Source organism: Dermacentor andersoni, chromosome 8 (genome assembly GCF_023375885.2).
Source record: "Dermacentor andersoni chromosome 8, qqDerAnde1_hic_scaffold, whole genome shotgun sequence".
NCBI lineage: Eukaryota > Metazoa > Arthropoda > Arachnida > Ixodida > Ixodidae > Dermacentor > Dermacentor andersoni.
Window position 1 is genome coordinate 125929636 of NC_092821.1, and position 22323 is coordinate 125951958.

Genomic DNA, 22323 nt, shown 5'->3' on the forward strand with positions numbered 1-22323 from the left:
CAGCGCCCTCGATGAATTAAGCAATTTTCGTGTTAAGATGCGGCTTCTCTGTACGCCTAAAGTGAACGAAAGTCATGCAGTACTGTGGCATAACAAGAAAGTAAATGTGTGGGTAAGTTCAGTTAACCCAAAGTTACGAAGGTCTTCCGGGCGTCTGCATTTCGAGAACTTGACATCCGGGCCTGGACAGCAGGACTTACGTCTTGCTATACAATCCATCTCAGGTGCCGCGGACGTGTGCTTAGGCGAAAGAAAAAATAGTGTCAAAGTAAACTTCACTTATTGCCGCTCGATTCTTAGCCTCTACTGAAGAAAGAGAAACTGCTGACAGGCAGATAGTGCTTTCAGGCCGGAGAATATATTCTTCGATTTATTACATTCCCTCCTTTTCGTTTGATCTGACTTTGAAAGCCGCTATGTGATGCACCAGACAACGTGAGCTTTATTTCATTGAATGTATTGACGCTAGTGAGGGTGAAGACGAACGCGAAGGGCTTTTCTTTTTTTCTTAAGTATATGTTTATCGTCCGACATTATAGTTTTATCAAATATATGGCGCAGCGGGATAAGTAATGCGCCCCCTCCCCTTACACACACACACTTTTGTTTCATAAAAGCTCATTTTGAAAACGGCATTCCTCTGGTTGTTTTGCTGGCGTTTGCGATACCGAAAGCGGATTTTGTGTGATGTTGAAACCACTGCGTGTTGTTCGACCTGTGTCATAACTTTCTCCCTTCAAAGAAGTGCAGTTGTGCGCTTCCTACAAAATTCGAGAGTCAATTAAATTGGGTCAGGTTAGGATAGGGTAGGTTAGGTGATGTTGGCTTGAAAGAGCTTCTGCGGCTGCCTTTCTTCTACTCACCGCAACAGAAACAGACGACGTCGAATGTTGTGCGTATCAAACGTCAATACCGTAAAAATGCTCCAGACTGCTCCTAATTTCTTTAGTTTTATGCAACCTCCGATATACGTATCTCACACTCATCCACCTTTCACTGCCGCTCCGGCCGCGTAAAATACCTTTCTGGATAATTTTGGCGAATCTCTCTGTGGTCATGTTCAGGCAGCAACTTGCGCGAGGCTGGTGCGTGGCAACAGAACTGATTGTCTATGTGCCGGAAATTTACATTGTTTCTGGTGGGTCACCCGCTTGATATATCTTTTCTGTTGACACTTCTAGCAATGCAATGGTGTTCATTTGCTACTGGTACTATTCGCGTTTCATTCATGATGTGTGAAAGAGTGCAACAGTTGGTGCTGCTGTTTCAAGACTGGAACGTTACGTTTACGATCACGTACATAAAATGAAAATAAGTAATGGTTCCTGAAGCTGCGAACACCACAGCTAGTGCCTATTTTTTTCATTAATTAGTTATCTCTCTGTCGACATTTTAACGCCACAGCGTTAGGAGCCCCATGTCACAGAAAATTCGGTGTCGGCGTCGCCGGAGTTGCCCATGATTTCAGTATTTATTTATGTATATGTATATGCCACGCCTTGCTATATGACATGCGGTATATGCGGGTTATATTGCCACACCGCTCGATCACCAAAGTTGCTCATACTTTGTCTAACATTGCTGACAAAGTTATTCTTCGGAATTTTGATAATGACAGACCACAGACAAATGCCATGAAGCAAAACACCGACAACGCATGCCTTTTATGTTAAATGACGGATTTTTTTAGTTTTATTTATTTATTTTTTGGCGTGGCTGTGCACTAGCTTTGGGATCGGCAGACGCAAGTGGTCGCGTTTCTGACAGAAAGCTCGCCTTCGTGTATAACATTCGCCGCCAGGTTCTCCCGGTAAATATTACGGTTATATAAGCTACATTTGCCGGCAAGCGTGAGAAGCAGACAGGGATCTTTGAATGATATCGTGTTCCACTCTTAAAGGCGAAGCTTAAGCGTCCTCCAATTTTTCACCGCCCATGTAAAAGCCTACGGAATGGCCAGTGCACCATTTTGAGTGGGACTGATTGGTTTCCCTATGTAGACGTGCTCGACATGAATTCGTTATTGGTTTCGTACCTGAATCATACGTTAGTTACAAGCATGCTTCAGTATTAGTCTACGGCATCCGTTTTCCTAACGTGAGCTCCTCGTTAAATATTACTCAGCCTACAGAGGGATGTTTAGGGGCTGTTAATGCAATGGCTCGTACGTTCCTGCTCAAAAAAAGTAAACCTACCATGTGTTAACTTTTAATGGGTCTGACAACGCGCTTTCTTCAATACTCCATTATACTGGCGACCGTTCTCGTATGAATACAGCAAGAGTGGCAAGCACAAACACAAAAGCTCGTAACAGAGATATATTACGGTACCCTCACCGTGTCAAGTAAATATTCATTGTATCAGACAGTCTGCGTCGTCCATAACTGTTCCAGCTGTGGTGAGGCCAAGGGGGACACGATTTTTTCCCTCGGAAACTGCGTCAGCTACAATGTGTTTACGTTAGCCATCAAATTAGTTCTTTTTCCAACTCAGTACAACATTAATATAGCCCGTGTGATTAATGAAAGGCACATCATGCACAAACTGCAATAAATTTGTCATCTGCAAATATGGCAAGCATTAATACTGCGCATAACCCCTGTACTTTCATCAATGTTATGTACATACTATAATATAATGACACCTTGATATGGAAGCTCCATGTGCAAACAGTCCATTTAACAAATGTGCGACGCGAGCGATGTTATTTTCCCGCGAATGGGAAGATTCGCTCAGGTTTGGCCTATATTTTTCCGACAGCCGGTTCTTAAGAGCCGTCATCTCTACATGCAGTAATTATAAATGTTGTAAAATGGCGCATCCCCACGCACAGAGGCGAAGCTAAACCAAAAATCTGTGGCACGTTTGATGGCAAATACTCAGTAGTGCATTGGTTGACAGAAATAATTATTTATTAAAGTGAAGCTTCTTTTGCAAACCCCTTGTGCGCCACTCTTGCTGATAGAGGCTGCCGCCTGCTGCTGCTGCTCGTACGTTCTTGCAGGGCGTTGTATTTAGGCTGCAACTGCGTATGGCGCGGCCGCGCGCGGTTCTTGAAAGCGATCTGCTTTGGGGGCAGAGTCAAGGTAGGCCTGCGGCTTGTAGCTTTGCGTGCGCTGTGTTCTCACCGCTCAGTTTGTGTTGAAACTAGGCACAGCACGAAGTTCACTTCGCTCGTTGCTGCGGCCGCACTTCCTCACGCCAGCGTTCCGACATGGAGTGCCCGCGGTCGTCGAGTGTGATGCGTGCTTGTTTGCCTGGGCGCGCTGACACCATGCTTGTTAATTTAGTTAGTAAGCGAGTGTTTTAATGTTTATACAGCCGTTAAAACTAGTATCCTTACTTATTATGGCTGTCCTACTAATTTGCAATCGCTATCGTTGCTTCGCCTTTCGGGTGAAACTGCGACATTTTCCAGCGTCTCCAAGCAATGCAAGAGCTATTTGAGATCCCCTATAGTGATATGCACCAGGATTATTTCGGTGACGCAGGGCTCACCAAGGGCACAATGAAGGTTAATATTAAGTTTAAGTAAAACACGTTGGCGCAATAGCAACACGGCCGCTCCTAGCGTAGAAGGTGGCTTGTAATGTCAAAGAACACGCAGAAATAATAAACAAGTGGCAACGTCGCGGACTAATTGCCTGCCGCGTGGCGCGGCGCCACAAATTTTCGCAGCACCTGCTTGCATCTATCCGATTTCCTGTCGGCAAAGAGTAATAACATATCATTCTTAACAAACGACGAAATCAACCTAGGAAATTTCATTATTTCATATTTTTTTCGTAACGGCCCAAATAGGGGAATATACATTCAAATACGCCACGCCCAGCTGATGTCCTGGCCAAGATCCTTAAACAAATGAATAACGAAATAAATAAATAAATAAATCAGTCAATCATTTATTCAATTATTCTATCTATCTATCACGGTACCGCTTTAAACGTGTTCTAGGTTTTTGTTCTATATCTTCGCCTTACAAAGGTCGAGTTGCACTACCTTGAAAACTGTTTCGAAACATCACTTTACCAGTTCTGAGATTATATCTCTTTTATTCTTCAGCATTCTCTTCAAAACGCATATAAATCTAAGCACTGACGCTTATAATGCCAGTGTCCTAGCGTATACTCACAACACCGCCGCCCGCAAAGCTCGCTGCCGGCGGCAGCTCTAAAAATAGTGGCCGTATGCCGACGTGCAACCTCTCCATCTCTTCCGGTGGCCCTGCAGTCACTCTCAATGCAGCCGGGAATGGGGAACACGCGACGAAAACAAAGAGCAGCCGGCGGGGACAGATGGACCGGCGCGCGACAGGCTCTACTCCCCGAAGAAAGCTCTCTCGTGGCCGGCGACCTAACCGCGAACACTCGGTCTTTCCCGGAGAGCTCGGGCCCGTGGTCGGGGAATATATCCCGTCAGCCAAGCGTATCCCAAAGGCTGACCGCCGAGAGTGGTGACGCCGGTGAAACGGGAAAGCGGTGCTGCCCGGACACTGTGGCGTTGTCGGCCATTGTTTTTGCTTGTGGCGGTGCTCTCGTGGCTATACACTCAGCCTGAGTAAGGCCCCTCTTTGGCGCGTGGTTGGAGGGGCTTTAAAATTGAAAGTTTAAGAGTTGGTATTCTTGTTGAGGTTCGCCATGCGTTCTAAGCAGTCTTGATGAAAACATGCTCATTGTACCGGATGCGACTGCAGCGTCACCTAGGTGACTCAGTGATGCGCACGAGGGTCGTCAAAGAAATAACGTGACGGCCTTCCCTGAACCACTGCGCAGAGAGATTACAGAACACGCGAGAAGAGCGTGTTTGGCAGAGGTGGCCGAATCTTGCTGCCGTTTTTCAACCCGTGCTGCCGCGGATGACCAACGGCCGATAATTGCATGCTCGAGCGAGTGCTGACCGGTAAGGTTCGTAACAGCGCGCCCAAGACAAGGACAACAGAAGGAATAAAACGACGACACGGCGCTGGAAAATGGCCGGCAGCGAGCAACTATAAATACACGCGGGGTTTGACTGAATGTCGTGTCGGTCCCATGGGGGCGGGAGAAAGCAGGCACAATCAAAAAAGGTGTACGTATTTGTTGTGCTTCATGTGTGACTCTGCAGAGGGATGTGGAAATTGACTAGCTCATTTTCCTAGCTGCCCCAAGCTCTTAAGAACGGGTGCTCTAGGTGAGACGGGCGCACTTGTCCGAGCTTAGCCGAAGCCACCGAGGAGGCGCTGGCTTAGCCCAAGCAGACGAGTGGCTGCGGGAAAGAAACGCTGGCGCTTCTAAGCAGCGTGCACGGGACACATCAATGGGCGCCGACTGAATTCACCACGAACCACGATTCCCCATCCCTAACTGTCTCGTTCAACAAAGGTGACGCTTACTAAGCAAAACATTTCTGCATAAATGTTCCGTTTAGTGGAACCTATGTTTAAAGAGGTTAATAGGTTCCACTTACGTGTTGCAACTTACGTGGAATGAAATTAAGGGTTATGTAAATATAATGCCACCAAAAAGCTCCAACAATGAAAGAGCAGCTGCTCAAGAACATTAATTTCACAAAGGTTGCAGTTTGTAACATGATTGAACACGATCTTAAGTGGAACCAGAGTAGGAGCGCGCCCTCTTTCTCGAAAAGCTATATGCGGCGACGTAGAAAGCTGACGTTCGCCAACAATTTCAGTTTGACAAGTTTGAACGAAGTCGCCCGTGTAGTACAACGGTTCCCTTTTAAGAGGAAGCTCTAGCTCGGGCCCAACTCAGACGCCGCCTATTCAAATACATGTAAAACGCAAAAACATTTTTCTGAGATAACCCTTGGACAAATTTTAATGAAATTTATTGCATTCGAAAGAGAAAGTTAAATTCTAGTTCGAAGCGGAATTTCTATTTAGGTCCCGAATTATGTTAAAAAAATTTTCGACAGTTCGAAAGTTTGAGAAAAATAGAAGCACGAAGTTTACAAATTCATAGCTCTGCATCAAGAGCAGATATCGCGGTTCTGTCAATCGAATCCATTAGGTCATTCAAAGCGGACAAATTCGATACGTCATTTTATATCTTACGTGAATTTGTAAAGTTGTTTACGAGGGTTCTGCAAAAGCTGTATTTTCGTATTTCTAAATTTTTTGAGATTCATGTGTAACAAACAAATTTTGTCCGCTTTAGATGTACTACCAGATGCAACTCAGAGAATTGTATTATCATTTTTCGTTGCTGAGTTAGAGAGTTGTAAACATTATTGTTTTCTTATTTGAAAATTCTCAATTTTCGCACATTTTTTATAGAAGATTAAGGACCTAAATCGAAAATTCAGAACCAACAGTCACTAGGATTAAAGTTTTTCTTTTAAATGCAACAAGCTTCATCAAATTTGGTGCAGTGGTTGCTGAGAAAAACGAATTCTCCTTTTACATTTATTTAGATGGGAGCACCCGAGCTATAGCTTCCTCTTAAGCTTCTTCTATCATCTTTAATTACCTTTAGCCCTTCCCATAGCACAGGGTAGCCAGCCGGTATGCTTACACTGGCTAACCTCGCTGTCTTTCTTTCCCTTTCTCTCTCTCTCTCTCTCTTTCCCTCTCTATTCCATTTGAGCTAACACCCGTGTCCTTGAAAACAAAAAACTCAACACGAAATGGTTAGAAAAGTGGGTGCACGCGCGTGTACCGCACCGCAACTATGAATCTTTAGTACAAGTTTTACAGCGCACATCTCGAAAGTGGCGCCATTCTCAGAATTTGTTTCATGTGAAGACGCCTTGCAAACTCACCAGCTACAACTACTCGATAGTAATATGTGTCGTAAAGCAATTAATAAGACATTAACCGGTGAATTTTCGCTAATCACACAATTATGCATTTCGATTTACTATGCGAGTAATGTCCGCCTCTTAAAGCAATTATGTTGAATGATTATAATAGTGCTATCTAAGACATACAATTTAGTAAAAAAAACTATGCATAGACTAAAAAATATGGTCGTGCAATAGGTAATGTGATTTCCTAGGGTATGCGGGTTTAAGGTATGTTCTTAAAACAGCTTTCAAGATTTGCTTTCATGCTTGCGATTTTGGCTCCTTTTTGGACGACGCCGGCTCCGCAACCTTATGCAACGCTGCTCCGTTTTAGTGAGGCTATTTCGGGCCATTCACGTTCGTTTCCCTCTGCTGACGTCGTTATCTGTCGGCTTTCGTGGCTGCGTCCTCGTTCGGACAAGTTGTTATTTGTATTTTTTTTTTTTCGCTTTGCGGATACTCGCAGAATCGGATGCTTTTCAGGCGCTATCTTTCACTTCCTTTCTTTGGCGTCACACTTTCGTGCATTCTTTCCCTTTCTTATCTTTTTTATCTTCGCTCTGGTCTTTCTTTTCCCTCGCCGACTTCTTGAGTGTGCTTTCTCGCCCACTTCCAGAGTGCGCTTTCGATGGGAGCTGACAGCCTTGCTTATTGAGCCGCATAATTTGGCGCAGGTACGACCTCTGCAGGCTTACAAATTAACCTATTGTCGTTCCATTGACTTGATCCATGTGTCAGTGTTGCTCCCTTTTTTGCCTCAAAAATATGTTCACTTGCGTATACATAAATAAACAAACGAAAAAACGCCTCTTGGCTTCCGACACAATTTATTCTGGATATTTCTTATCTTGGCCATACGTATGTAGCTTTACGCCTCTGTTGAATATGAACTCAGATGCTGTACAACAAATTTTAAATGCATAAGTGTTTCTATGCCTACCCAACGGGGAAAGACATCCGTCCGTCCGTCACGTAAGACGATCGCTTTCAAGAGAGAATCCGCCGCAACAAACCTTCGTTGCGCGAACTGAGGGGCGAAAACACAGCGCGCACGAAGCTATCAGCACTTGCCGCGCTGTGTCCTCATAGCAGATCGCTTTCAAAATAAGGGTTCGCGCAGCCGCGCCATGTGAAGCCTCCGTCGGAGCGCAGTTGACCACGGTTAATAATGATTCCGCACGGATGGACAAGGGGCTAAAGAGCGATAACCGCTCATAACGGTCGGGACGTCAACATCGCACCTGGCTCCGCCACCTGCAGTAGTTTGCTAGTTTGCTTGCCTCGTCACTTCGCCTCGATAATGATAATGACACACATCGAACATCGATAATGACACCCAGCTGCGTGGAGATGAGCAACTTGCACGATGTCTACGCATACTTAGACAGCTCCCACAGGAGTTCCTGCATGAATTTTTCTATATATTTTTCACGGATAATTTGTTTCGGAGCCCGAGATAAATACCTTGCGGTTATCGATGAGATAGTCGCAAAGTCTTTATCTCAGGCTAAGCCAACAATTCACCCAGATTACACAGGCACCATCAACAGACAATTCGACGAAGAGATTAGCGAGGCGGAATTGAGAGCAGCTCTACAAAAGCTTAACGCTACATCCGAGCCGGGACTGGACGGAATAACAAACAAGACGATCCGAAATCTCGATGATGCCTCTCTAGAATAACTTACCAAGTATATAAACGAATGCTGGCAATCCGGTACAATACCACAACAATGGAAAACGACCCAGATTATTCTAATGCCTAAACCAGGCAAGCGGCTACAGTTAGAGAACCTGAGACCCATTTCACTCACGTCCTGTGTGGGCAAAATCATGGAGCACGTTGTCCTAACCAGACTAACCAACTATATCAAGGATAACGACATTCTCTCCCTACAATGTTGGGCTTCCGGAGAAATTTGTCCACACAGGATGCAATGCTCCAACTTAAGCATCAAATTATAGATAACACAAGTCGGAACACCAAAGCTATCCTAGGATAGGACCTAAAGAAAGCTTTTGCCAGTGTTACACATGAAACAATACTAAACAGAATAAATGCGTTAGGCCTAGGCCAGCGAGTATACAGGTATATACGAGACTTCTTTAAAAGCAGAAAGGCACACATTAAGATAGGAGACCTTAACTCCGAAGAACACAGATCGGAAGCGCAGGTATACCCTACGGTTCAGTAATATCACCGATGGTGTTTAACATGGCTCTTATCGGATTACCGGCAAAGCTACAGAAAATCGATGGCCTCAATCATACCATCTACGCTGACGATATGAGCCTCTGAGTGAGCGATGGCAACGATGGACATGTTGAAAACACATTACAACGTGAAATAGAAGCAGTTCAACAGTACCTAGCAGGAACCAGACTAGCGTGTTCGGCAGAGAAATGTGAGCTCCTCATTTATGTACCATCGCGACGTGGCTGAAAACCACGCAACTACGAGGAACGAAACAATCCGCAAATTAACCTAACTACGGCAGATGGTACACCCATACCCAATGTTGACAAGATCAGAATATTGGGCCTCATCATTGAAAGTAACGGCTACAATGGAGAGACCACAAGCAAATTAGACAATGTAACATCTCAAATCATGCGGCTATAGCCGCATGATTTGATACTTAAACGAATAGCCACCAAACAGAGTAGAATGAAAGAAAGAAATCTGCTTCAACTAGTCCAAGCGTTCGTAATAAGCATAATAGTATACGTAGCATCGTACCTACGATGATACTCGTCAAAAAAATACAAATAAGACTGCTTAATCAGAAAAATCTTCAAGCAAGCGATCGGACTCTCCGTCACCGCCAGCAACGATAGACTACTGCAGCTAGGTCTCCACAATACACTGGATGCGCTAATCGAGGCTCAAAGAATAGCACAATACAAACGCCTGTCCAAAACTAAAACAGGTAGGCAAATATTGGCTCGCCTAGGTATAAGGTATCATACCCAACATGGCGTCAAAGTATATATGCCCAGGCACATCAGAGAAATGATAACCATCCCTCCAATACCCAAGAATATGCATCCTACCCACCATCAGGGTAGAGTGGAAAGCAGAGCACGCAATATACAAAAGAAATTCGGTAACAGCAAGGACACCACATTTGTAGACACAGCTAGATACAGACACAAGCGCGCCTACACAGCAGTTGTGATAAATTACCAGGGAAAATGCACGACGAGCGCTACAGTCAACATGCTACCCGCGGAAACCGCAGAGCAAATAGCTATTGCGCTAGCCATAGCACAAACACAAGTGGGCACAATTATCAGTGGTTCCCAGACGGCCATACGAAACTTCGCCAACGGTCGAATCTACCCAGCGGTACTACGACTCCTAAAATTATCTAATAACCGGGACAAAAGTGTCGATCTCATCTGGACACCCGCTCACACACTACCAGATGGTAGCAATGAGGTGGCGCACAGCATGGCTCGAGGGCTTATGGACCGAGCCTCGGCTAGCCCCACCTCACTGACTACCGATGAGTGGGAGTGGGAAGATCGAATGAAGAGATTTCACGAAATTACACACCATAGATTGCAGAGGCGTACTTTCCCGCCGCCGGACCTAAAATTAGGTAAAAACCAGTCTGTCGAATGGCGGCAGTTACAGACCGGATCCTATCCGAGTCCAGCTATTATGCACCTGATACACCCAGATTTATACACAAAGGACAAGTGCAAACATTGCGACTCTAGAGCCACTATGGTGCATATCCTATGGGAATGTCCGGCTGTAATACAGGGTAACGGTAATGCAGCCTCAAACAGTGACAACCTCCGCGCGCGCCGAGAGTCTGCGTTGCTCAGCTCGGACCTGCAGCACCAACTGTGGGCCGCCCAGTGAGCCGAGGAAGCTGCCAAGGGCCAACAACCCTTGGCCGAAACCTAGGCGGGGTCTAGGTCCACCCCACGAAATGGCAGGGCACTGAATAAAGTTATTTGAATGAATGAATGAATGAATGAATGTTTCGCAAAAAAACGTTCCGCAAAATTAAAGTTCTACTGGCTTCCAGTGCGAATGCGTCCACTGGTTCTAATGGTTCGGGTCTCGTATGGTTCGGGTCTAGTGAATGAACGTTGTTCATAGAACTTTCACTCTCTGATGCCTAAGCAGTTTTCTCCTATAGAAGAATGTTTGCCCGCTCCAAATACTATTACATTATTATTAGGCCGTGAACAACTTTTAGGACCACCTTCATTTCAACAGGCGACTGATGAGGCTTTTTTCTTCTCTTTCCTTTTCTTTCTTTTTTTTCGTGTGTGTATCCAATACTTCACCTTTCTTCGTGCGCTGTGTCTTCCCAATAAGTCGAAAGCCATGGAAATATATTTTCGTACTGTCCCTAACTGGAATGCGACATCCTTTGATTCTCCTTTTCTTTCGCAATTCACCTTCATTCATCACTTTTTTTCTCTCGTTTCCTTATTCAGGTAACCTTGGCGACCACTCTTGCCTTCTTATCTGCTTCAAAAAGGGCCAGAGATTTCGAGAAAAGAAAGCCCGACCACAGAGAGGCGTAGTAGGCTAGAGAAGATAATAATAACAAAATCGCCAGAAAGAAAAAAGCCGGAAAACATTAGAAACCAATGTGGTGAAGCGCTGTCGTCACGCCGGATCCCACAATCTTCCTTGGATCGAGCGCTATCATTAACCTTTTCTTTATATGGTCGTTCCTGGCCCCGCCAGGTCCCCGCAGCCTCACGCACGTGATAATCTTGCGCAATCCTTATTGCTCAACGTCCCAGCACAAATCGCTTTCGCTTCGCTCGCCTCTTGGGAAGTTCACGACCGTATAGCAACGAGCTTAAATATTCTAACACATTCCCGAGCAAAAAACAAAGGAGATACTTGCAAGATATTTAGATGAAAGTGTTTACTATGCAGCGCGTACCCCGGAGACAGCCGTGCACGATACATCTTTCAACTCTATAGATCCGTGACTTGGGAATGTTCTCATAAATATGTTTCTTTGGAGGTCCACGCGTTATAATCCCCTGTGATGCGCATTTCAGGGTACCGCAGAAATATACGATGTACATTTAGTGTATTGCTGGAAAACGTATTGCGAAATCGCACTGCGAGAATCATGCAGGCAGACGTGCTCTTGAACACCAACGGCTATCTACCAGCCGTGATACGACAAAATATAAATAAAAATATTATGCTTTCTTCAGCACTATATGCCTAAAAACAAAAAACAAAAATGAATGAATGGTGACGACAGCCTGTAGACGTGGCGTCACTTATACTGAATAAGCTGGAATACTATCATACGACGTACGCTTGCGAGAGGCCACTACCGTAGGCTTTTCTATCTTATCCCTAGAATAAACATCCCTTGTGAAAATGCTCCGCCCCCTCCGCTTTGAAAAAGGATAAAAAGAAACATTCTCTAAACCACCACAGAACAAAAGTCCTGGAAGCTGGTAGGATTAGGGTGCCCCACTTTCCTCCTCGCCCACCGCTGCGTTAGGCGAAGACCAAATCGAGGCACCCTACGTAGGAGTGGGACTTCCACGGAAGGCATCTGAGGCACTCCTTCTCGAAAGTTCGAGAAAATATGGCGGAGGCTTCTGGTGAAGCACATCCAATAGGTGTTGCGAAATAGTTCTGCAGAAACCCGCAAGGTGGAGAGAGGTAATTAATGCAGGGGCCTTTACCCTTTCCCTACCGCCTATCCGGCTGCCCCGGAAAGGCGGTAGTCCCTGGTTCGAGTCCCGGATCAGGACGAATTTTTCTTCAACTGCGAGGCTTTTCTTTCGAGGAACCGGTATGGGTTTCCTTCGTAGCAATTTCTACGAACGGGTGGATGTCTAATTTTCTCTTGATTGATCCAATAGGTGTTGGACCAGGAGACCTGAGACTACCGAGGATCCCGCAACGGGGTTAAAGTCGTTCCTATAGAACTAGCAAATGTTATTTCCCCCTCTTCCTTGTCTTTGGAACTTTTCCACCTGGTTTCATGAGGTACTTTGCTCATACCGATGCGTTATGTTTCTGTGTATAGTGAAGGTGAAAGCCTGCTGCACACTTGGCAATGCGTCGTCTCCCATTGTCGCGTTGCTGCTTTCGCAGTTCGACATCTTCGGCTCGTTTTCGCCGCTTAGCTGCGGCTTCCCGCGCCCTCGCATAGCAGGGTCAGACTCGCGCCAACGACGTTTCTCTTCCACTTCACGGTGCATCCTCTCAGCAGGGGATTGAAAAGTATGCTGTTCTGCGTGTTGTATGGGTGATTTCAACGAATGCATGCGCTGTTCGCTTCACTTTGCTGATCGCTGGTGTCCTCAGCCTTACCGGGGTATGAGCCACTGTATTTTTTTTTCTTGCTTACGGGGGTATGAACCATTGAGGTGGTCATGTGGTTTTTTTTGTTACTGTTTTTTTTTTCACTCGACCTTACGCCGCGTTTCTGTACATCGTATACGTGATTCCAATGAACGTATGCACTGTACGGTTCACTTTTCTGAGTGCTTGTAGCTTCTGCATTACGAGAGATATGAGCCATGGCATTTCTTGCCTACTTAGGGTGGTATGAGCCATTGCTGATGATGATAGTTTTTGTGCACTGAACCGAACGGCGCGTTCGTTGTTTTTTTTGTTTTTTTTTTTTGTTTTTTGTCAAGGCCATTGAGCCACTTAAGGCTCTCGCTTTAAAACATGGAAAGTTGCTCTTATTTGCACACTTTTATACGAGCTCAATTTCGGCAGAACTCTCACGCACAATTAGTATTTACTGCGCTTTGCGAACAATCCTATTCGCATAGGAATAAAAATGTAAGAACTAAAGAAACAGCGGCATATGTACGACCACAAAAAACTTCCTCGGACCTGAGCAAGCGCGTGCCTTTAAATAAAACGGCCATTTCCTTTAAAAAAAAGAAAGACACGATATTTTCTTCCGTCTGCTTGAAGTGCTGTAGGCCGTGCTTTATTGTCAGCCTTTTTCGCCTTACATTGCTTGCCTCGAAACAAATGTGCCCTAGTGCAAGCCTCGTCAGGAAGCACGCGTTGACTGTTTCCTTCTGCCCCACCTCGTTGGCATGATACACTATATATTTATACATGCCTGAACAAAGTGAAAGTCAAAGGGATACACACACACACACAAAAGAAGGCGTCGACGACGTCTCAGCAGAAACACTTCCTAAGTTTCAATTTCAGTTTCAGTTTATTGATGCGCTTGAAATGTTTTACAGAACAAGTAACTCTAGAAGGTCTCATAGTCAAAGACTGGGGAGGGACCTCCAACAATAAATACATAGAAAAAGTATACTTAATACGTTAACAATAGCAGTAGCAATCCTAGGGACAGAAAGTATTAACAAACAAAGTCGAGTCATAGTAATAACAATGAAGTATAAGCACAAAAAGCAGATCCTAGGAGTATTATTCGACATACAGAAGCATAAAAGAAATATACAACACAATCACTTTCCCAATAAGTGGTGACGAATTTTTCTCTTAAATAATGAAATGGAAGCAGATGATTTAATGGAGGGTGGTACTGAATTCCATCTTGATGTTGCCAAAAAGTTCGCAGTAAGTTTGCCGTAGTTAGTCCTTGGTTTCGGTAGGAGGTAGTTATTATGGTGTGAAAATCGAGTGCCAGTTAAATGGGGGGTTTGGTCTTTTGTTATCAACGAAATCGGTAATTCTCCTCGACAAAATTTATACGTCAGGACACTAAGAGAGCATTTATTTAAATTCACTACTGACAAAATATTATATGTGCGGATTAATGGCAGAGCACTACATGAAAAATGGCTGTAACTGATTATTCTCAAAGCTTGGTTTTGTGTGTGTTGCAGGGGTGCCAAGTGAGTTGCGTAGGTATTGCCCCAAGAAGAAATGCAGTAAGAGATGTGGCTGTGAAGAAATGCGTAGCAGAGTGAAATTAATATACCTTAGGAAAATAGGGGCGGACTTTGATTAGTATTCTGATACCATATGCTGCTTTACGGTTTAATAAGGATATGTGAGTTGTAAATTTCGAATGATTGTCGAGTTCAACTCCAAGAAATGTTGCATGGTCAACAGCCTGAAGCGAAGTCGGAGCAATGTTAATGCATGGATTCTTCTGTACACTTTTTTGCGGGGATGAAAAAATTACAAATTTCGATTTAGTAGCATTAATATTGAGCATATTATCTCGGCACCAATTAACGATTTTAGCCACGTCAGCATTATGGTAATATATTAGCGATTCCAAGGAAGTGTTAGAAGAATAAATCGTTGTGTCGTCAGCATATAAAATACAACTGGAATGTGTAATGTATTCTGGAAGGTCATTGATGTACACGAGAAATATAATTGGTCCTAGTATTGAGCCTTGTGAAACCCCTATGTTAGTTTGTTTGGTACGCGAATGAGTATCAGAAATAGAGACGACATGTTTTCGATCATGTAAATAACTGCGAATTAGGGAAAGTGCTGGACCACACATGCCAACAGCGTTTAGTTTAGCAAAAAATATGTCATGATATAACGAATCGAAAGCTTTAGAAAAATCAATAAACAAGGTACCAGCCAATTTACCTGTGATAAATGGCTGTTTTAAGATTATCAGTTAAATTAATGAGCGCTAATTCAGTTGAGTAACCAGATCGAAAGCCAAATTGATTAGATGACAAAATACTGAACTTTGTGAAATAGCTAGTTAAACATACTACGAATAATTTTTCAATTACCTTGCTGAAATATGATAAAATAGATATAGCGCGGTAGTTTAATAACGAGTTCTTGCTACCCTTTTTGAAAACATTAACTTTGGCGATTTTTAAGCAGCTAGGAAAGACGCCAGTTTTGAAGGTTAGATTTATTATGTGTGAGAGTGTGTCACTAATAAGATGAGCTATAAGCTTTACATGAGATCAGTTGAGGTTATCTAAACCAGCTCCAGTGTTTTTTAAGCTCAGCATGGTCATGCGCACTTCATCTGAGGAAACTGGACAGAGAAAAAACTGTGTGGCAAACGATGATAAGCCTTGTCGATGTGGACTAAGAGACGTGGCTGGTCGGAGCAACATGAATCGACAAAGGCGTTAGCAATTGCTGAAGGATTATTAAGGGTTTGTTCACCAACTTGAATAGCAGTTATGGCTTCGCACATCTGACGAGAGAGTTGGAGACGAAATCAAGGTCGAGGCAGCTGCCATATGTCACGCCTCGAACAAAGGCGGGGCTACCATCGTTCAGGAGAGTAAGGCCATAGTTGTAGGCGATGCTTGCTAATCTTCGTACTCTTCCATTTGTCCTTGTACTACCCCATGCTGGATGGTGTGCATTGAAATCTCCTATGAGGACCCAAGGGGTGGGACAAACACTCAAGATATCCGCTAATCTTTTAGTATCGAAATTGCTGGAAGGCGATATATACACGCCTATGAGAGTAAAGAAGAGTTTGTTCTTTTTAACTGTAATGCATATATACTGATTGTCGTCGTGGGGCGCAATCGGCTGCAAAACGTAGGTGAGTTCACGACGAACAAAAACGATGATTTTGCTGCATACACCATTTGTTGATGACATCATAAATTCGTACCCTGACAGTCTGATTGGTTTCGACTAGATGGGCTCGTAAATGACGATGAGTAAAAACACATTGGTGTACACAAACTGACGAAAATCTGAAATTCGTGATTTTAGCCCTCTGGCGTTCCACTGGATTACGGACGCTGCCTTTACTTCTTTTCGGAAGGATGCGATATGGGTAGTCATCTTTCTAGTTGAGGGATTCAAGCACTGGGCTTAAGGCGTCCAGCACTTTAAGTGCGCTTCGAGCAGACGGTGTCCCCATGTCCACTAAAATCACTCGGATGGCCTCCATGAGGGAACGTAACACCCAGATGATTTGACGATCTGTTTTAGGTGAATCATCCATGGCTGGAGAAGGCTCCGGTGGGGCCGCGACCTTCTGAGGTTCCTTAGCAAGGGAGCGGCTTGGTAGCGTAGGCCTTTCCTCTAAAGAAAGAGTCTTATCTGCTTCCCTCGTGGAAGTGGTGGGCCCTTTCGCGGCGCGACTAAATGGTACCGTAGTGGAGTGGGTACTATCACTTCGCGCATGCTCATTCTTTGAAGACGTACGATGGTGCCGACGTCGACGCCACCGCTGGACTGCTTCAGCTGCCTCCCTGTGGGCCGAATTGTCTCTGGCCATTTGCTTGAGAACCGCGCGCTCCCTCTTGATGCGGGGTCAGTCTTCCGACGAGGCCGCGTGAGGGCCGCTACAGTTGGCGCACTTCAAACCATGGCACCGCAGGTCTTTTCTGCATGAGGTTCAGCGCAACGGGGACACAGTAGCGAGTTGGGACACACGCCCTCGACGTGTCCTAGCCTGGAGCACTGATGGCATTGAAGCGGCTTCTGGATGAATGGTCGAGCCGGATGTCGGAAATGTCCGACTTTAACGTGCGATGGTATACAATCCCCCTTGAAAATTACTTTTACGCAGTGTGTATTCCCGAGGCGGCGCAATTGCGTAATGGTCGTGCCCTCGTTTACCGGCTTGATGAGACTAGGTAAGCCACCATTGGGAATGGCAATGTCTATGTCGTAAATTACACCGGCTATGGATGTGTCGTCGATCGGGATAAAGGGGCGCATAAAGATAAAGGGGCCTAGCTCCGTGATTTCTTGAATTTTTCTTAGCGCACTCGTGTTGTATACGTCTATGGCGAGTATATTCTTGCGTGGATTTATTCTGATGTCTTTAATTTGATCGGGCACCGCACATTCCAGAAAAATGGATAGGGCTTGCCTGTTCAGCAATTGTAGGTTGCTTGACGGTTCTTCCGCCGTAAAGATGATGACGTGTGGCCAGCGCGCAGGCCTTGACTTCATAGTCATTGTACTCGCAGGAGTTGACGGCGCTGTGTTGGCGATCTTTCTCTTCGTCCTCTTATTCCGGACGGGTATGAAGCCGCCGTCGGATGAGTCGTCTTCCGACATAGAATAAAGCTGTCTTTGGTGTGAGGATTCAACCGATGTTTATGTGCAATAGCACTTGTGCCTTCGCCATCATCTCTCCCTTGAATAAAGAGAACGTCGTAAAGTAGACGGAACAATTAAACAGAAAGTCTGAATTTCAATTTTCGTTGTTTACTGGTGACCACAACAGTTTCCTTAATCTCTAGAAACGCACTTCAAAAGAGGTTCGCGTATTTTTTCCTCGCCGTCTGTACTTCTTGAGCAACGGATAACGAATAAGGCTTCTTAAGCCCCGCGCATTTCTTGAAATGCGACAGAACGGAAGCTTGCGAACAGAAACCTCGATCTGCATCTCATACTTTAATGTGAGTGCCGCCACCTTCTTGTATGCGCCGCTGTTCCAAGGACCCACACTTCCTGGCGCGCCATAAAATTCCGTTTCCTTCTTCGAGCGCACTGCATGACTATCGCATGCGAAGGGTGCAGCAATATGCAAAAATGCTCATTTCTCCTTTTCTTTCTTTCTTTTCTTTTTTTGTATGGTCTCCTTGCACCCGCTGAGCAAGAAAGTCGTGTCGTTTAAAAAAAATATTCAAAGCGTGACGTGCTGTCTCAGCTCCAACGTCCTTTCGGCAAGATGAAATTGTCAGGATGAAATTGAATTTCGTCTTTTTATTGTCATCTACTTGCCCGCCAAGTTCATTTGATGATTCTTTTTGTCTAGGTTCTAGTTCATGGAACATACAATTTTTCTTTTTTTTTCATTACTTTCGTTCGCGCGGGAAAGTGAAGGCAGAAATGGCATTGTAAGTTGTCGAAGATAAAATCTTGGCGAAGTGCTCCTGCGAGGTAGCTGCAGTTGAATTTTGAGAACCTCCCATCACTTGCTGTGTGAGGTTAAACAAAATACTAAAAAGAGCAGCGAAATATTTCTTTCGAAACGGAATCCACGTCTCTGGCACGTCGGAACACCATGCCCCTATTAAATCTTCTTTCTATAAATGAAATTTAAGCCTCGGGCTCTGCCTTGTGGCCTAATAGCGAACCTGTCAGATCATCTCTGTCTTTGCTTTATAATATACGACGCAGGTAGCATTCACCTGCACTCATCCTTTTTCCAGTCCTCCAATGAAGACAGGTGAAATCAGGCGAAGCTATCTCTAAATGAGGAATGACTGACTTCACTGATGATGGAGATGGCTGCGTGTTTCACAAGGCCGTTTCTAACCTGACAGCTTGGCCGCCAACTGCTACGCCCGGGTGGATTTAAAGCGTATACCAAAGTGAATTACCCCTGCTTCATACTTGAAGAGAGAAAATGGGGGAAAAAAGCTTTAAGAGAGCTCGATATGTCAGCTGTGCCATATATACCGGGCTATAACTGCAAATGGCATGATGTAAACGACACTAAAGAGACGAGGAATATTACTGGAGTATTGTGTTTACGTGGGTTGGTTGGCACATGCGCAGTAAAAAATGTTTACACCATTAAGGATGCTTGTCTGTCCCATGGCTAATACCTTGACCTGTAAGGGGTACAATCAGATCACTGGTGCAGACAACAATTCTTTTCTTTTTCTAGTGACCCTGTGGCAAATAAATGCGATGATACGAAAACAGACAACAAAAGAACTACATGAAATCAACTTTCATATACCTACCACTGTCGAACTCTTTTGTCGGTTAGTTCAGTCCATCCCGTGTAGTCATAATTAGTAGACAGATTTACAGGGAAGCTGTTTATGGCTACGGTTCCGTGGATTTTTCGTGTCTGCCAACAAATCTACGTGTGGAAAAACTCAGCTCCCGGATTCGACGCAAAAACGTTTCATTCTGTGCAAAATCTTATGCGTTTCATCACTTGGACATGCATTTTTTGTAGATTGGTTATCAATAGGCACTATTTTGAAGATCAGCCGACTTTCAAGTCGATAATAATTTTAATCTTTTTTTTTTTTCTTGTTTACGAAGACAGGAGCCATTGCTTAAGTGGGTATGAACTATTCATTCTCTTACGTGACGGACAAATTTGTCGCTGGATAGGCATAGAAATGTTTACGCATTTAATAACAGAGATGATACGAAAATTTGAGCGCGTACCTATTGTCACTCTTGTTTTATAAAACCTATCCCGACAAATTATGACAATAGGCCGCTAAGGCACCTCTATCATTGCGACGAGTTTCATTTACTTTTCATAATTAGGCAGTTCATGGTGAAGTTGTAAAGGTGTTGGAATTCCCGTCTGCTGTCAGTACGTGGGCTTCTACGACAGGGAAATGCAAAGCCCTTTGTTTGTCTGCTGGGATAAAGCTCGAGTCCTTCCAAATTTCATTAAGCTAATTAACTAAGAAGTATGCTCAATCGCAAATTACAAACAAACGTGTTTTGTTTTGCGCACTCGTTTGGACTGCGTCTTGTTCAGCCATGTTTTGTTTCGTGCACTTGTTTCGCTTTGCTCTCCAACCACATTCACACCATGGATTCGGGGCGCATTTGGGAGCACAACGACAGCTTCACTGGCAGTCTATCTTGACAGACTGTATTGACCCCCGATTTTTTAAACTATGGCTTTTCTCATTGCAGGTGTATTGCGTTGGCTGTTCTCCACAGTAAAAAAAAAGAACTGCATTTTACTGTTTTAAGGGTATGAAAGTTAGTCATATATATAGAATGAGCCAGCACCCTTAATGTGCATACATTTAATGTATAATTTCCTAAGAAAAACATCCCGATGATGGAACAAAGTGATGAAATCCCACAACCAAAGGCCTAATATTGCAGATCATTTATTCGGAAATAGGCCAAGTGGAGGAATTCTTATAAAACCAAGCAATTGTCGTCCATCCGAGAATAGCATGAAGGTATCTAAAAAAATACAGACGGTTTTCTCAGAAAGAAAGCTGCGCACTTGTAGGAAAATTTGTCAGAGTCCGGGGTCGAAGCACGTTGTTGTGTCATTTCTTCATATATGTCTTCCAACGCCGGGCTATTTTATTTCCTAGCGATAAAAACTATTAAAAAGTAAATGCAAAGGCAGAATAGGAATAAACAAACAAACCATGTCTATCGCGATAACAAAGGGTAAGCCCACTGTGAACGTTCAAAGGTGTGACCTGTCAAGGATGCTGGGGCTGTAATCCAAGTGCCTCCTTCCAACAGCGTCGGTGAATTAAATTGGGCTTGAGTGCTCTGATAAAACGTGAGATACCGCTTTCAGATTCACAGAGACGGCACGGCCAACGTTAACTCGGTAATTAACATTATATCGCGAAATCTTGACAACATATCACCAGTCCCTGTACAGAGCTAAACCCTGAAAGAGTGTAGTTGGGAAGCGAAATGAAATGTTTGAAGCAATTAAGCTGGTCAGCAAAACAGGCAGTACAGCCTTTTGCATAACTTTTGTAACATATTATACTAGCAAGCAGCATCCTGTACAGTCTACGAATGAAACATCACTGAAACTAGTCTTGAATACAGGAAGTATTCGCCTATTACTAACTGATATGGCCAATCAGAGTCCGCATAAATTTTTTGAAACAACAACAAAAAATAACTGATGCGTGCCGCTGTGGAGCAATTCAATGACGATGTTCATACATTTTATAATTATTCTGCCATAAATAAAAATACGGGTGTGACAAAGCTAAACATACACATGTGTTTCGTTTGAAGCTGGAGTTGTTATTTTTTCTCTTGTCATATTGTTATTTAATTTCTTTTGCCGGTTACAGTGCACAGCTTCCGACCAATGCAGTTCTCTCCAACTTTCGTTTTTCTTTCACATACTGACAACATTCAGCGCAGACATCCAGGTGCAGCTAACATACTCAGCACACACAGGGTCAAGGCCAACGCAACATCGGAAACAAATGTTGCTCACGGCACCAGAGCTCATGCGAGCAAAACAAGTGCAACCAGCCCCACGCTCATCCACCCTACAACAACTATGATTGCGGGTCGAGGAGGAGGAGGATGGAGGAGGAGGAAAAAACTTTATTCTTGTCCTGTACAAGGTGTCGAAATGCAGTCGGTCACAGTGATCAACAGCGCCTGCGGACAAAAACGAAATGAAATATCAAATGTTGAGAAAAGGCAAAACATGGCCATATGTGCCGTGCCACTCGATATGACGATGTCTGCCCACTGTTGGTTCGACCACCAGGCGCGCCCCGTTAGCCAACTCGAGCGCATCATCGAACACGCGATCTGCGGGAAGGGGTGCCAGAACACCAAGTGCAATTTCCGGCAGCTGCACTTTCGCGGCTTGAGCAACAGTCTGCAGTTTCAGCGTCTCCGTATGTAAGCAGCGCCGCGTCGCTGTTTGACGATGTAAACACAGCGAACGATGAAGACAACTTGGTTGTCGTGGTTACTGGATCCGTATGGATACTTGAAGCACCATGCTCCCGATAATGGGGGTGACGGAGACTTGCGATGTAATTGCGTGCATGTGCTTGTGGTGATAAGCAGTGGTAAAACATGGAATTGCTAATGATGTCACCAACATTTCGAGAATGAGACTTGTATTTGTCAGGCGTTTCGACAAGTCCGTAGTCTATACGACGGCTCCAGCCCGC

The 22323-nt window shown here is 44.4% G+C and overlaps 1 long non-coding RNA gene across 1 annotated transcript in view; it reads left to right on the top strand.

The window, feature by feature from the left end:
- The first annotated feature begins 18007 nt into the window (after window positions 1–18007).
- LOC129383322 (uncharacterized) overlaps window positions 18008–22323 on the top strand; it is a 59398-nt gene continuing 55082 nt past the window's right edge. The window contains exon 1 of the long non-coding RNA XR_008611195.1: window positions 18008–18105. This is a non-coding gene — a long non-coding RNA (uncharacterized lncRNA). The remainder of the gene's footprint in view (window positions 18106–22323) is intronic.